This window comes from Myotis lucifugus, unplaced genomic scaffold, assembly GCF_000147115.1.
Source record: "Myotis lucifugus unplaced genomic scaffold, Myoluc2.0 scaffold_304, whole genome shotgun sequence".
In the NCBI taxonomy this organism is placed as follows: Eukaryota; Metazoa; Chordata; class Mammalia; order Chiroptera; family Vespertilionidae; genus Myotis; species Myotis lucifugus.
The window spans coordinates 1,323,428-1,337,028 of record NW_005871352.1 but is presented as its reverse complement, the minus strand read 5'-3'; the positions used below and the strand labels follow the sequence as shown (position 1 = coordinate 1,337,028).

Sequence of the window (13,601 nt, the reverse complement as noted above, 5' to 3'; positions counted from 1 at the left end):
TCAATGATTAACCTACCAATTCAGTGCAATTCCATTCAAAATTCCAGTTGTATTTTTTTTTTGAGGAACTCAATACATCTTTAGGGTAACGTTATTTGCTGTTGTTTTTTCTTGTCTGTTGTACGCAGTTTATTTAACAATATGATATAAGAAATGAGTTGGTACTTTACCATCCTATACAGGGATTGGTCTTCTTGACTTTTCTTATTTGTGGTAGTTATAGCCCTTGCATGATTGACACTAGATTTGCTTTTCCTCATTTCAAGTTTCACATAGAAGAATGCTCTTCTCTATTAACATTAGCATGGTCTTAAGAGTCATCATCCCTATTTTTTGTCTAAAACTAGTTTTATCAGAGAAACAAAGCATCATTTTCTATGTCTGCCAACGAGTTTGGCTTAAGCCAGTACAGACGTGTGGGAGTGTGTGTGTGTGTGTGTGTGTGTGTGTACCCAGGAGCCAATTCCTATCAACAGGGGTAATACTGGGAGAATGCCCAGAGTTCACAATAGAAAAAATCTGCCCACAACATCAGAAAGTTGTCCGGATAAATTATAAGCTTGCATTATTTCAGGAATCAGTTTCTGAATATTATATTTCTTCTCACTTTTTAAACAAATGTTTAAAACCTTAAAAATATAAGTAAAAATATGGATATAATGGACTTGATTTTCCCATTAAAAAAAAGGCATGAATCACCAGCAATGATGACAAAAAATCCAAACAGAACCGCTCTCCCCCAAGAACAAAAAAAATATTGAAAAAGCAAAAAGAGAGAGAACATATATTTAAATCAACTGGTTTTTAACAAAAACATATGCTTTTTATTGTTTCTTTAAACAGCAATCTACCCTTCTGTGGCTTGGAAGTAGCAGTTCCATCTAGGAATAAAGAGCCTAGATTCTTGGATTTCAGTACAAACGGTCCAAGAACATGGAACGAAAAATAGTGATTTTCTCACAAGGCTACAAAACCTACACAAACTTTTCTAGGGTGTCTACTGTGGTGTCACCAACCAGGGACAGCTCACTGGGCAATGCACTGCTGTGGGGGTATTCAGCTGTGGTAGCCTTGCATATTTGGGGTTCCCCAAGTGTCCCTGATCCACTGGGAGTCCTGGGTGGGGAGAACCTGTCTGGGGGGAGAGGTGGTGTGGTGAAGGCTGGGGCGTATCCGTGGTGATGGGCTGGAATGTGGAGGTTGCGACTGGGGTCTGGAGACGGGACAGGGGCCAGAGATCTCACCTGGCTACTGAGGGATGTGGCCATCGGCTGGCCAGGGAGGAGAGGCCTGTGGCTGTCTGACAGCTGTACTGCTGGGGCTCATGGGGTTTGTTAGGTCCGTGCTGACAAGAGACTGGCCAAGAGACGTTGTGAGAGTTTTAGAAACTTTATTTTTAATACACACCAGCATTTCCATTTCAGCAAGCAAGAGTAGGGAGGGCGGGATATTTATGTCTCGGTGTGGGTCGGATGGAGGTGCAGGCGGTTGCAGGAAGCTGGGTCTAGAGCTGCTTTTCTCGGCTGCTTAGCTGTCTCCTGTGACACCTGAAATGAGAATAACAGGAAAACGGCAGAGAGGACAGGAGCCTCAAGCGGGGACAATAGAAAGAACTGAGCGCAGGGGAGAAACTGAGGGCAGGGAAAGGTACAGAATATGCCTGACTGTTAGGTCCTAACACGGTTTGGCTGGCCTGGGACCCAATCCGCTGCTGGATCTGCTGCTGCTGCATGGCTGCGGGTGGCATCAGCGTCCCTGAGGCTGCTGGAACTGGGCGTGCCCTCCAGGCCTGCAGCCATGCCAGCGCTGCCTTCCTGCTGCTGCTGCTCCGCAGCATCTCTCAGTGTTGTGGTTCATTCTCGCCACGCTGGGGTTGGGCCCGGGTACATGATGTTCAAGGCCTGGCCCTGGGGGTTCAGGCCTCCCATTGCTGCTGCTGCGGAGGGACAGCAGGTCGGGGCCCGCTGGCTTGCATGGTGTTCAGGTTCTGCAGGCTGGGCTGGAGCTGAAGGCCGGGCTGGCTGGGCACTCACTTGGCCGTGTGCTATTTGATGAGATCTGCCATCAGCTGAGGGTTTGACTTGGGGATGCTGAGCACGTGCTGCTGCTGGGGGAGCTGGGAGACTTCAGGGTCCGCAGCAGGTCCTGCAGGCCCCCCGGTGAGATGCTCTGATGTGGCTGCACCTTGGGTCTGCATAGACATCACGGGTCTGGGCATGCCCCACATGGGCTGTCGCTGGGCGATGGGTGCCGGCTGCCACTGCCGGGGCTCGGGGAGCAGAATAGCAGGCCCCCTGACCTGGTTGGGTCACATTCAGGCCCATGGGGGCCATCTGGCTCTCAGGGGTCACAGTCCCGCAGGGCATAGCGTTGTTGGTGCTCACCCAGTACAGATGCTGCCGCTGCTGTGCCTCACGTGCCACCTGCCGGGCGCCTCCATTGCTGCAGGTGGGCCTGGCAGGGGCCGTGGGGCTGGCATCTGGTTAGTGGGCTTCCCAGTGCAAACTGGTGGGGGCTGAGTTCTGGCCACGCTGGAGAGGCCGGCTAGAGACATGCTCACAGGCGAGGGCTGGGGCAGAGTCGAGGGCTGTGGTGTCCAGGGTGTGCTGGGATGCAGTGTGGGGGGCGCGGGTGGTGCTGAAGGAGGGAAGGCAGACGCTGCTGAGGCACGGTGTGGCTGTGGATGGTGGCATCCGCCGGCGCATGAGCTAGGCGTGCTGCCGGCGGTACTGTAACTCCTGCTGGTGGATCTTCTGCTTGATGTTGAGGCAGTAGGGAATGGGGCATGGGCTTTCTTGGCATTGTTTGGCATGGAAGCAGCAAAGGGCGATGAACTGCTTGCACACGCCACAACCTCCGTTGGTCTTGCGCTCGCAGCTCCTGGTGTGCTCCATGACACGCTTCATCTTTAGGCAGGACGCCTGCGGGCAGCTGGCGTCGCCGCACTGGCGGGCGTGCCTCAGGAACTGGATGCAGCGCTGGATGGCCCGGCGCCGCAACTCCCGGAGGCTCCTCAACCGCCGCTCCCCCTGGTTGTCGCCCTCATCACCCTCCTTGGCCTCTTCATTCTGGACCAGCTCCACCTTCACCATCTCGTGGGTGTGGCCCTTGGTGTTGTAGCAGTTGATGCAAAGGTCGGAGTCCTGGCACGAGAGGCAGTGCCAGCCTGTCTCCACCCGCTGCTTGCACTCAGTGCAGGTGAGGACACGGCGGTCCTGGCCCTGGCTGTGCATCTCCACCGGCATCGCTAGGGAACCTAGGAAAGAAGAGCAGAGAGGACAGACTTGTTCAGTCAAATACCTTCAAAACCACAGAAATACATGCAAACTTACCTTCTCAGGGGTCAAGCCACCAGTTACGGTTTTGTTGGGCTATTTGCTACATCGGAACCAGTGCCCCCAAGGAACAACACTGCACCTGGAGGTCCCTGTGTGACCAGAATGAACTACAAAACAGTGGGTCCGTGGGGAGAAGGGACTTGCTCTTCCACAGGCCGCATATGTGAGTTGCCTCCTAAAATCAGCGGCAGCTACACAGGCCTGCGTGTGAGACACAGGAGGCGGAGGCACAAAACGGAGGCAGGCGGTGCACAAAGCCCAGGGCCCCGTCCCTTCCCACTGAACACTGTGGTGTCGCTACTGAGAAGACCCGCTCCCACCGCCAGCAGAGCTGCACTGCGAGCTCAGGGGATGCACTCAGGCTGAGACCAAACATCAGGGACTCCACCAAACAGCCCCATTCTCAGCATCCAGCAACTTTCACCTCCACGAGTCCACGCAGACCTTCAGCTCCCTACACTCTGTTAGGTCTGATCAAACCACCTCAGCGACACCCCCTCCCCGGGGAAACTCCCGTAGATCATTTGGCAACTGACCGTCCCTTCCGCTCAGACCACAGTCCCTTCCGCTCAGACCACAGTCCCTTTGCTCAGACCACAGTCCCTTTGCTCAGACCAGTCACTTTCGGTCCCATCCTTGCCCAGGGTCCTGACCGGCCCAGGGAATTTCCCGCAGGAAAAGCCCCCGTAGAGCCCTTTGAACCCTCTGCCTCCCCCGTCCCTGGGTGCTGGCACCATTTGGGGCTGAGCCCATCTGCTTTCCAGATGAGGATGATCTAATAAATGTATAATTCGCTACCACTTTTGGCCTCGTGCATGTGAGGTCTGATCAAATAATCAAGTTGATACCCCTCCCCTGGGAAACTGGCCCAAAGACCATTTTGCAGCCGACATTCTCTTCCGCTCAGACCACATTCCCTTTCTCAGACCAGTCACCGTCCCTCCGGACCCGCCCGGAGAATCCCCGCCGAGGAAAAGCCCCCTCGAGTCCTTAAAAACTCTGAACCCCGATCTCTGGGTGCGGCAGCATTTAGGGGCTCAGCCCATCTACTTTCTAGATGACCTCATACATTTTTCTTTACCTCTTTGTCCTCGTGCAGTTCCTCCTTCGCTCCTTCGGCGACCCGAACTGATGCCTAACAGCTTTAAGAAGAGAACAAAACTGGCAAAACTTCCTGGTTCCTCCTGAAAGCTGCCTAAAGGCAGAAATTCCTGCAGAAATGCGGGAACCGCTCCGCCCCCTTCGCTACCCCACCCCTTCCCCGCCTCACCCCCCCCTTTTGGCCCCCCCGGCCCCCCCCCCCCCCCCCCCGCCTTTCCCTGGAATCTCCAGAAGGACTTGTTTTCCTCCCAGATCCTTGAACGACATATTTGGGTTTATCTGGTTGGGACAACAGGCAGAGACGTTTGCAGGGACGAGGAAGGAGACGGAAGCTCATGCAGGGCTGACTTGCCCTGGTTCGCCTCCCTGTAAGTGGTGGAGCAGTTACAGAGAATTCAGTTGGGTTGGACAAAAACAAAACCAGACATGGAGGATAAGTACTGGCATATGGACTAATTTTGTGAAATAATGTTGATTTCATTTCATTTGTTCAATGAATCCATCAGACTGCTGTGATACAACTGACTGTAGATTTGGAAAAACTCGGGTTTGTGTTTACATGTAGGCACACATTGCAGACATAATTCAATAGGAAAGCCCTTTCTAAAGCATATTTTAACGAAAATAATCACATTTTTCAAAAGTTTAATGGTGCTTGATAGGGTTTACATAGAAGTAGGCAATTAACTTTAATCCTGTTGCATTTCCAGTGCAGTTGCCAAGCAGTTGGAGCTTCTGGTTTCTAGATGTGCTTAGATTTCTAGAGGAAAATAAGTAACATGGAAGGCAGCGCCTAGAAGAAAAATCCAAGTTGCTATTCAATTATAATATTAGAAAAACAGAAATTATCTCACTAAAATAAGGCATAACAACCAGATCTCATCAATTCTGTTTCCACTCTCTTTGCCAACTTGTCACTCATTCAGCATTTCTATAAAATAACACCCTTTCCTCTTGCTTTTAGCAGGAGTTGTCTAGGTTGTGCTGTATTAACTAGCAAACTCCAAATCATGGAGGCTTGTAGCTTGATCATTGTTGAAGTTAAGTAATGAGTATAGAGGTTTTGATCATCTATTGTCTTTGCTTTTATATAGGTATTTTTTTTTTTGTAAAAAAACAGTTTTTAAACCTCCATGGCTTAAAGCAACAGAATTCTGTTTTTTGCTCACACTACATGTCCATCATGGATCAGTAAGGTCTCCACTCCTCTACTGCACTCTGTCCTCAGTGAGAGACACAGGCCAGCAAGCTGTCACCATCAGGAGTGTTGCTGGTTACATTCGGAGGAAAGAGAAAATGCAGGAGCCATGTGCTGGATCTTAAGGCTTTGTGAGGAAGTAAACTATCATGGTGTTCTCCTTTCATTGGCAAAGGAAGGCTCATGGCCACACTTAACTTCAGAGGATTGGAAACTATGATCCTACTATGTGTCAGGAGGAGTAAAACTGGATCTACTTGGTGAACAGCACTAATACTTGTCACAGCCCTGAAGAGATGTGATTCTGGAAATTGAAGGCAAAGAGGTGCTCTGATACTCCATCATTTTTCCCAGTGGGTTCATCCCAAAACAGAATCACTCAGCTTTCTCATTTGGGATAAAACACTCAAATTTATACCAAAGTCAGGAGTCCCACAGTATCAGGAACGGCGTATCGTCTCTATGCTTCCAATGTAGAGCGTCCTGTACTGTCTTTATCTGGTGCTAACATAAGATTTGCTGAACTAAAGGAACTGGGGGCAAGCAGTGTGCATTACCCGGCATCCCTTTAGAGCGCCCATTTCTCATCTTGCTTCTAATCTTACCTAATTTCTGTCTCATGACATCCCCAGGCAGACCGGGGAGGGCCTGGTGCTTTTCTAGTTCACTGGGTTATGGAGGCTGTTCTGCGTGGCCATGCTTTCTCAACCAAGAGCCTTGAGCTTGAACTAACCAATGTCAGGGGCTCCAGGAGGGAGCCTCAGGATCATACTACCCCAATAATGCATCTCCCAGGTGAGGAAACTGAACCCCAAAGCAAGTAACTGTTATGGGTTCACTCAGCGAGATAGACCACCGACTCAGAATTTAAATTTAAGAGCCTTTATTAAGCTGGCCAGCTGACTACAGTGCGTCCCTTCACAGCCTGCAGTGCCGAACAAGGGTACAGAAAAATCTTTTATTGCAAAATCTACATAATGTTTAAAAAAAACCTACAAAGCATTTCATTAGCTGTTCCTTAGAAGTTCACAAAACACACAAAGCATTTCAGTAGCTGTTCCTTAGAAGTTCACAAGAACAAAGGGGAGGTAAACGGAGTCACACCTGGCTGGGTTGAAGCATAATACATTGTTTCCTGAGACAATCTAGCAATTTTTCTCTGTCACGATTTCGACCCGATTACCTTTCCATACCTCAATCCATCCCCCTAGCACATTCCGTAACCCTTTTCATGCCTCAGTCCCTCACCCTAGCACAGTAACCACTTCTATTTGCTTTGGGAGTAGATGGCCTCCTTAGAATCCAGATTCTGTCTTCGTCTTCACTCACTCCAAGGCCTTCACCCAGGCCTTGCTGCAAGGGATGGGCTTCTAGCTCCCTCCCTCCCATCTTCTCCAGGTCTGGCTGCCAGGGAGGGAGAAGTGCCTCTAAGCCACTGGCTTTGGATTTGATTGCATATTAAAAGCACCTGAGGAGTTTCAAAAACTACTGATACTCAGCTTCTGGTTTAATGTGTATGGTTTGCAGCCTAACTGTGGGGTCTTCAGAAACTCCCCAGGCAATCCTAATGGGCGGCACTGTGTGAGGACCGGGGCTCTGAGCTCTCGCTGTTTTCACGTGTGGGGGTGTGCAGAACGAGCTTCTGAGAAAGGAACGCCCGTGTCAAAATATGCTGCTGCTGCTCAGCAGCTCTGTACCGCAAGCTGACAAAGGGCGTGTTGACAGTGAAGGGAGGCTATGGTTCTAAGGACACATGGGCCTGGGAACCGCCAAGTGACCCAGCGGACTGCCAGGCCCTCTTGCCAAGACTCCTCAACTGGAACGGTGTGTTAATTTCCTAGGGCTGCCCCAACAAATTACAGCAAACTTAATGACTTGAAACAACAAAACTTAATAACTTGAAACAACAAAAAGTGGCTCCTTAGGGAGGACAGAAGCCCCAAATCAAGGCTCTTGACGGGGCTGGCTCCTCTGGACGTTCTGAGGGAGAATCTGTCCCAGGCTTCTCTCCGGGCTTCTAGGGGCTGCTGGCAACCCTTGGCGTTCCTCAGCTTGTCTTCACACGGCGCCCACCTGCCTCTGTCTTCACAGGGCCTCCCCTCTGTGTCTGCACGTCCCTGCCCTTTCTCTACAAGGACATCAGTTATTGGACTCTGAGCCCACCCTAAACCCAGGAAGGTCTCATCTAAAGACCCTTCACTTAATCACATCTGGCAAGATTCTATTTCCAAACAGGGTCACGTCCGCAGGTCCTGGGAATTAGGACTTGGCCTGTTTGGGGGGAGCCACAATTCAAACCACTACAGACGGGAAACAGGGTTCACTTTCTTACCGCTGCCCTCCCCAATGCTGCTCCTGAGCCGAGGAAACAGCTGACATAAATCCGTTCCCTAAGGACAAAGGGGATGGGCCTGGGACACAGCACTGAGCTTACCGTCAGAGTTCCATGTTAACACTTGGAGTGGGGGAAACGAGTTAAGTCGGCTCGCGTGAATTGCGCGTACTCCGCGGGAGCTGTCTTTAACTCGGTTCATATAGATTTGCGGTGGAGTGCGGGAAACGTGTAAACTCGGGCCGATTGTAACTGCGTATTACCAAATATTTGTTTGTAATCCACCCTTTTGGTGGATGGAACAAAACCAAAAGACAGAGCCATCTTATATTTTGGCGGGAAATTCACCCCACACCGGAGTGTTAAACACGGTGCTCTCATGGCTCACTTAAACTTTGCCAGGAAACTGGTAGTTCTAGCTACTGCTCAAAGGGGGAAACTGAGGTGCAGGAGGCTACAGGACTGCCAAGCTCATAGAACTAGCAAGGGAGAGTCCTCCCGCTCTAACCATACTGCCCTTCTCTTGGGATCAGCTACTGTAAGGAGCCATGACTCAACCCCACTGTCTTCAAGGAAGTGGGCAGCTGGGAGACCCTTACCTGAGACCAGGGGTCTAATCAAGATCCAGCATCATGCCTGGCCAGCGTGGCTCCTGGTTGAATGTCGACCTATGATCCAGGAGGTCATGGTTTGATTCCTGGTCAGGACACATGCCTGGGTTGTGGGCTCGATCCCAGAGTGGGGTGTGCAGGAGGCAGCTGATCAGTGATTCTCTCTCATCATTTCCATCTCTCCCTCTCCCTTCTTTTCTGAAATCCATAAAAATATGTATTTTTAAAAAAAGATCCAGCATCGTGCCAGCCAGTTTATCACCAGTAGCTCACGGGCATGCTCTGGTCACTTCTTTCTCGGGTTCCTGTGACTTCCTTCAACTCCTGTTCTACAAACACAGAGGCCTTGTGTGTGCCAGGTACCTTGGCCTCTGGGAGGAACTCAGTCATTGTGAAGAGGTGACTTTGTGTTTGGTTGTTTCTGGCCTAGCTCAGCAGGAAGCCTGTTTGATAATACAAGGTTGAAGAAAATACATCTATTTCCCGGACTTAACAATCCAGGGGACCCACAGACACACTTTGATGCACAATGAAAACAGAAGCAGTGGGTTCTGACACCAGCCTCCAGGCTCTTGTCAACTCAGAATGAATGGGAACCTGAAACCTGAGCAGCCAGGGGGATGGTGCTGGTGCCCTTACCTTCAGGCGGGGGCCCAGCTTTCCAGGGGTCCTGTGGTCTGGCCAGTGATGCCCGGTCAGCTTCATCTTTAGAGTCTTCATGATTAAGCCCAAAGGCCTCAGCTTTGCTTGTCCACCTTACCCATGGCCTCTGCTCCGTTTCTAGGAATGAAGAGACACCTGTGGTTGAACACCCCCAGTGTCCCTGCTGAGGACTCCTGCCCCCGGGCCCCTGTCGCCATCTCTCGGCCCTTGGGTATCAGCCACCAGCATGACTAGCTGACCATCACTTCAAATTCCAAGTTTAAAAAATCAACCCTATCTTCCACTTCTGACTAGTCCCCTTTCTAACCTTTCCCACCTGCTTAATGGCACCACCTAGAAAATACTAGTAGATGTCATTGTTTGGCCCTCTCCCCCTCTTGCCGCCTCGTGGCACAAGACAGGAGGTGCGGTACAGAGAAGAGTAGATGAGGAAGGGAACAAACGTTGTTGAGCACCCCCAGGAAGAGGCAGCCCTGTGCTGTGTGCTAAAATCGCTGACACTCAGTAATCCAGGAGGTGGGGGGACAGTAATACTGTCCTAATTTTGCAGGTGAAAAACAGGCTCCGAACGACTCAGGGTCTTGAGGCCAGGCAGCTATTGGTAGAGATAGATCAGAATCCACCCTGTGCTCCCTGTACCCCACCGTCATATTCAGCCTGACTTGTGTTTTCTGGGGACTCCCAGATGTGCCGCTTTTCTCCTGCCTTTGCTAGCACTGCCCAGCCCAGGCCTTCGCCATCTGCTTCCTGAAGTGTTGTAACAGCTTCCCAGTTATTCTTTGCATCTACTCTTTAAAAAATATGTTCTTATTGATTTTAGAGAGAGAAGGAGGGAGAGAAACATCGATGTGAGAAACACTGATTGGTTGCCTCCCTGACTAGAGATTGAACCCCCAACCTGAGTATGTGCCCTGACTGGGAATCAAACCCGTGACCCTTCGGTGCATGAGTCAACGTTCAACCAGCTGAGCCACACCAGCCAGGGCTGCCTCTACTTCATTCTGCTCCAATTGGCCGGTGTCCAGCTGCTGTTTAATTCTCCTGTAGTGCCCGGCCGAGGACCTGAAACACGCCCCTGTCTCTAACATTACCACCAACACCTAGACGCTCAGATGTGGTGAGATAATAACATCTCCCACTTATTGAGTGCTAAGTGCCCTGCTCTATATGCACATTGCACTTAATGCTCGCAATAACACTGAGGTGTATTAATTTTTTCGGATCCCCAGAGAGGCCAAAGCGAAGGCCGAAGTGGGGGTGTGGATTCTTCTCTGTGAAAGAAGCTTGGACTGGATTACCAAGGTCCCTTCCGGCTGTGTGCCATCCTGTGAGTCGAGAGCCACTGTATTTATTCTCAAGCCGCCCAAGTCAGCCACAGGGCTGGGCCCGGCACCGGGCGGTTCCTGGGGGATTCTTCCTGACACACAAGATTGGAAATGGCACCATCATCCTTGGATTTCTACTTTGCAAATGTGTTGTTTTAGCCATGCTGGCCTACGCAGCACCCCGAGTTCTCCTAGAGCCCTTGCGGGGCTCCAGGCAGATAGAGATCCTGTTCCCTTCCTCCTCAAAGCTCAGACCCCTCCCCGTTTCCCTGGGAGAGAGAATCAGCTGAGTTCTCTCCTGTGGGCTTGCAGGCTGCGGCAGGCCGGCAGGCCCCCGGGCATGGCTGAACTGGAGCCCAGAATGACGTGACCTCATGTTCGGTATCTGATTTCAAAGCACAAGGCTCAGATTCTATCATAGCTGCACATTTCTGAGCCTTTATCTTCCATCCCTGCCTTAAGCATTTCAGTCCACCCAGCCAATCTCTCTCCCCCACCGCACCCCCACACCCCACTCTCATTCTTTGTCTTTTTTTGGAAGATATTTCGCAGCTGAAAAGAAACACATCAAAATTAAGACCATTCCTTGTGATAATAAAACATGTACAAAATAAGTGAAATCCTGAATTCTTTTTTTTAAATATGTGGGTTTTTTTGTGCCTGTTTAAAAAAAAATACATTTTTATTGATTTTTAGAGAAAGAGGGGTAGGGAGAGAGAGATAGAAACATAGATGAGAGAGAAATATCGATGGACTACCCTGACTAGGATTTGAACCGGTGACCTCCTGGTGCATGGGATGACACCCAACCACTGAGCCACACACCTGGGCTGGCCTGAGTTCCTTAAAACCTGTCATTGAGGAATGAGTGTCTCTGGAACCATCCTTTTCACAGGGCTGAGAGCTGCAACGAATAGAACCCATCAGAGACTCGGATACACTCAGAATAAGAAACGCACCCGTTTGTTATGAGCAGCTGCATGCAGCTGAGTGCCTGGAGGGGTGTGGGAGAAAGGTGGCATTCATTCACTGCTCGGCAAAGGGCTGGTGCTAACAGCACCCAAGGAACCAGGTCCCAGTGCCATGGTGGCGCCTACCAGGTCAGCATCCGCACAGGCAGGGCCGTGTGGGAGGACTTCCTGAGCAGCTCTCCCCAAACCCTCCAAGGAGACAGTCCAAGGGCCCTCCGTCTGCGGCCTGCCTGCCGGGTGGGGGAGGGGCAGGGCCCAGCTGGTCAGCTTGCAGCCCCCAGGGATGAAAATCCTGCCTTCTGCAAAGGAAGGCCACCCTTCACTTCCAGTTGGGCCTTCCCTCTGGATGGTGTTCAGCCAATGGGAATATAGAACGCCCCGTTAAATTTGAATTTAAGATAATGTTTCAGTATAAGTACTTTCCAAAGATTGCATGGGGCATACTTACATTAAAACATTTTTTTATTCATTATCAGAAGCTCAAATATAACTGGTGTCCTGTATGTCATCTGGCTCCCACACCGCCTTGCAGTCTTTCCTTCTGATAGGCCTTCCCAGGGAGTATTTATTCTCACCGTGTGCTCTCAAGTAGAAAGCTGTGTACTTCTGATTCTCCTGGGATTCCTGGTAAAAAGCAAAAGACTTCAGGCCACACCTACTGAATAAAATCTCCAGGGCTGGGACCCAGAAATAAGCATTTTTTTTGGTAAAATATATTTTATTGATTTTTTACAGAGAGAAAGGGAGAAGGATAGAGAGTTAGAAACATCGATGAGAGAGAAACATCGATGAGCTGCCTCCTGCACACTCCCCACTGGGGATGTGCCCACAGCCAAGGTACATGCCCTTGACCAGAATCGAACCTGGGACCCTTGAGCCCACAGGCTGACACTCTATCCACAGAGCCAAACCAGTTAGGGCCAGAAATAAGCATTTTTATCAAGTTGTTGTCTAGGTGATTCTGATACATATTTGCATTGGTTATCTCTTGCTTCTGAACAAATAAACACAGACCGAAAGCAGCCATCTCTTATGTCACAGTTTGTAAGGAACTTGGGGATGACTTAGCTTTGTGACACCAGCTCAGGGTCTCGAGATGCTGCACTAGGTGTGGGTACAAGCAGCAGCAGCTCATGGCTCTGCTGGTGCTAGAGAATCTGCCTCCCAGGTCACTCACGTGGCCTTTCCAGGCTTCAAGTCTGTGCTGGCTACTCGCTGGAAACACCAGTTCCTCACCACATGGCTGCTGGCTTTCCCCAGAGCCAGGGATGGGGTGTGGGGGTGGGATGGGGAGGGAGACTTTGAAAGACAAATCCAAAGGAAGAGAATTACACTCAAAGGGAGAGAATTACACAAGATCATGAATACGAAGAGGTAGGAGTCATTGAGGCCGCCTTGCAGGCTGCCTACCACAATGTTCACGTTTGAGAATGACTCCTACAGATCAGTCCTCAGCACACTACAACCAAGACCACATTTTAAAAATGGGAGCCAGTTTCTTTTATTAATTTTTTTCTTCTATTTCCATTCCATCCATTACCCTTTGTGGATTTGAGACAACAACAAGGAAGAAGAAAAACAATCAAAATGATAATCTTAGAATAGCAAAAAGTTAAAATTTTAAATGTCTACCAATATTTTTTTAAATATATATTTTATTGAATTTTTACAGAGAAGAAGGGAGAGGGATAGAGAGTTAGAAACATCAATGAGAGAGATCGATCAGCTGCCTCCTGCACAGCCCCCAGTAGGGATGTGCCCGCAACCAAGGTACATGCCCTTGACCGGAATCGAACCTGGGACCCTTGAGTCCGCAGGCCGACGCTCTATCCACTGAGCCAAACCGGTTCGGCAACCAATATTTTTTGAGTAGAAGGAAATTATTGGCAAATGCTATACATATATAGCTGCGCACTCCTAAAAAGTTTTAGCCCTCAATGTGGCTCTTGAAGAAACTCCTATGAGGACTTCTGGAAACATAAGTAGGGTGACCGATTGTCTCAACTAGCTCTCCCACGTCCTGGAAAAGCCTCCAGTACAAGCAAAATGAAATGACTGGTCA

The 13,601-nt window shown here is 50.0% G+C and overlaps 1 long non-coding RNA gene and 1 pseudogene across 1 annotated transcript; both read right to left on the bottom strand.

Moving 5' to 3' along the window:
* Positions 1 to 1,373: 1,373 nt before the first annotated feature.
* On the bottom strand, positions 1,374 to 5,012 carry LOC102440937 (annotated as a pseudogene).
* Positions 5,013 to 5,133: 121 nt separating this feature from the next.
* Positions 5,134 to 12,158, bottom strand: LOC111823013. Its single transcript, XR_002832028.1, has 3 exons — positions 11,988 to 12,158; positions 9,220 to 9,360; positions 5,134 to 5,232 (listed from the first exon to the last, which is right to left on the bottom strand). It is a non-coding gene; the product is annotated as an uncharacterized LOC111823013 (long non-coding RNA).
* Between the last annotated feature and the right edge of the window lie 1,443 nt (positions 12,159 to 13,601).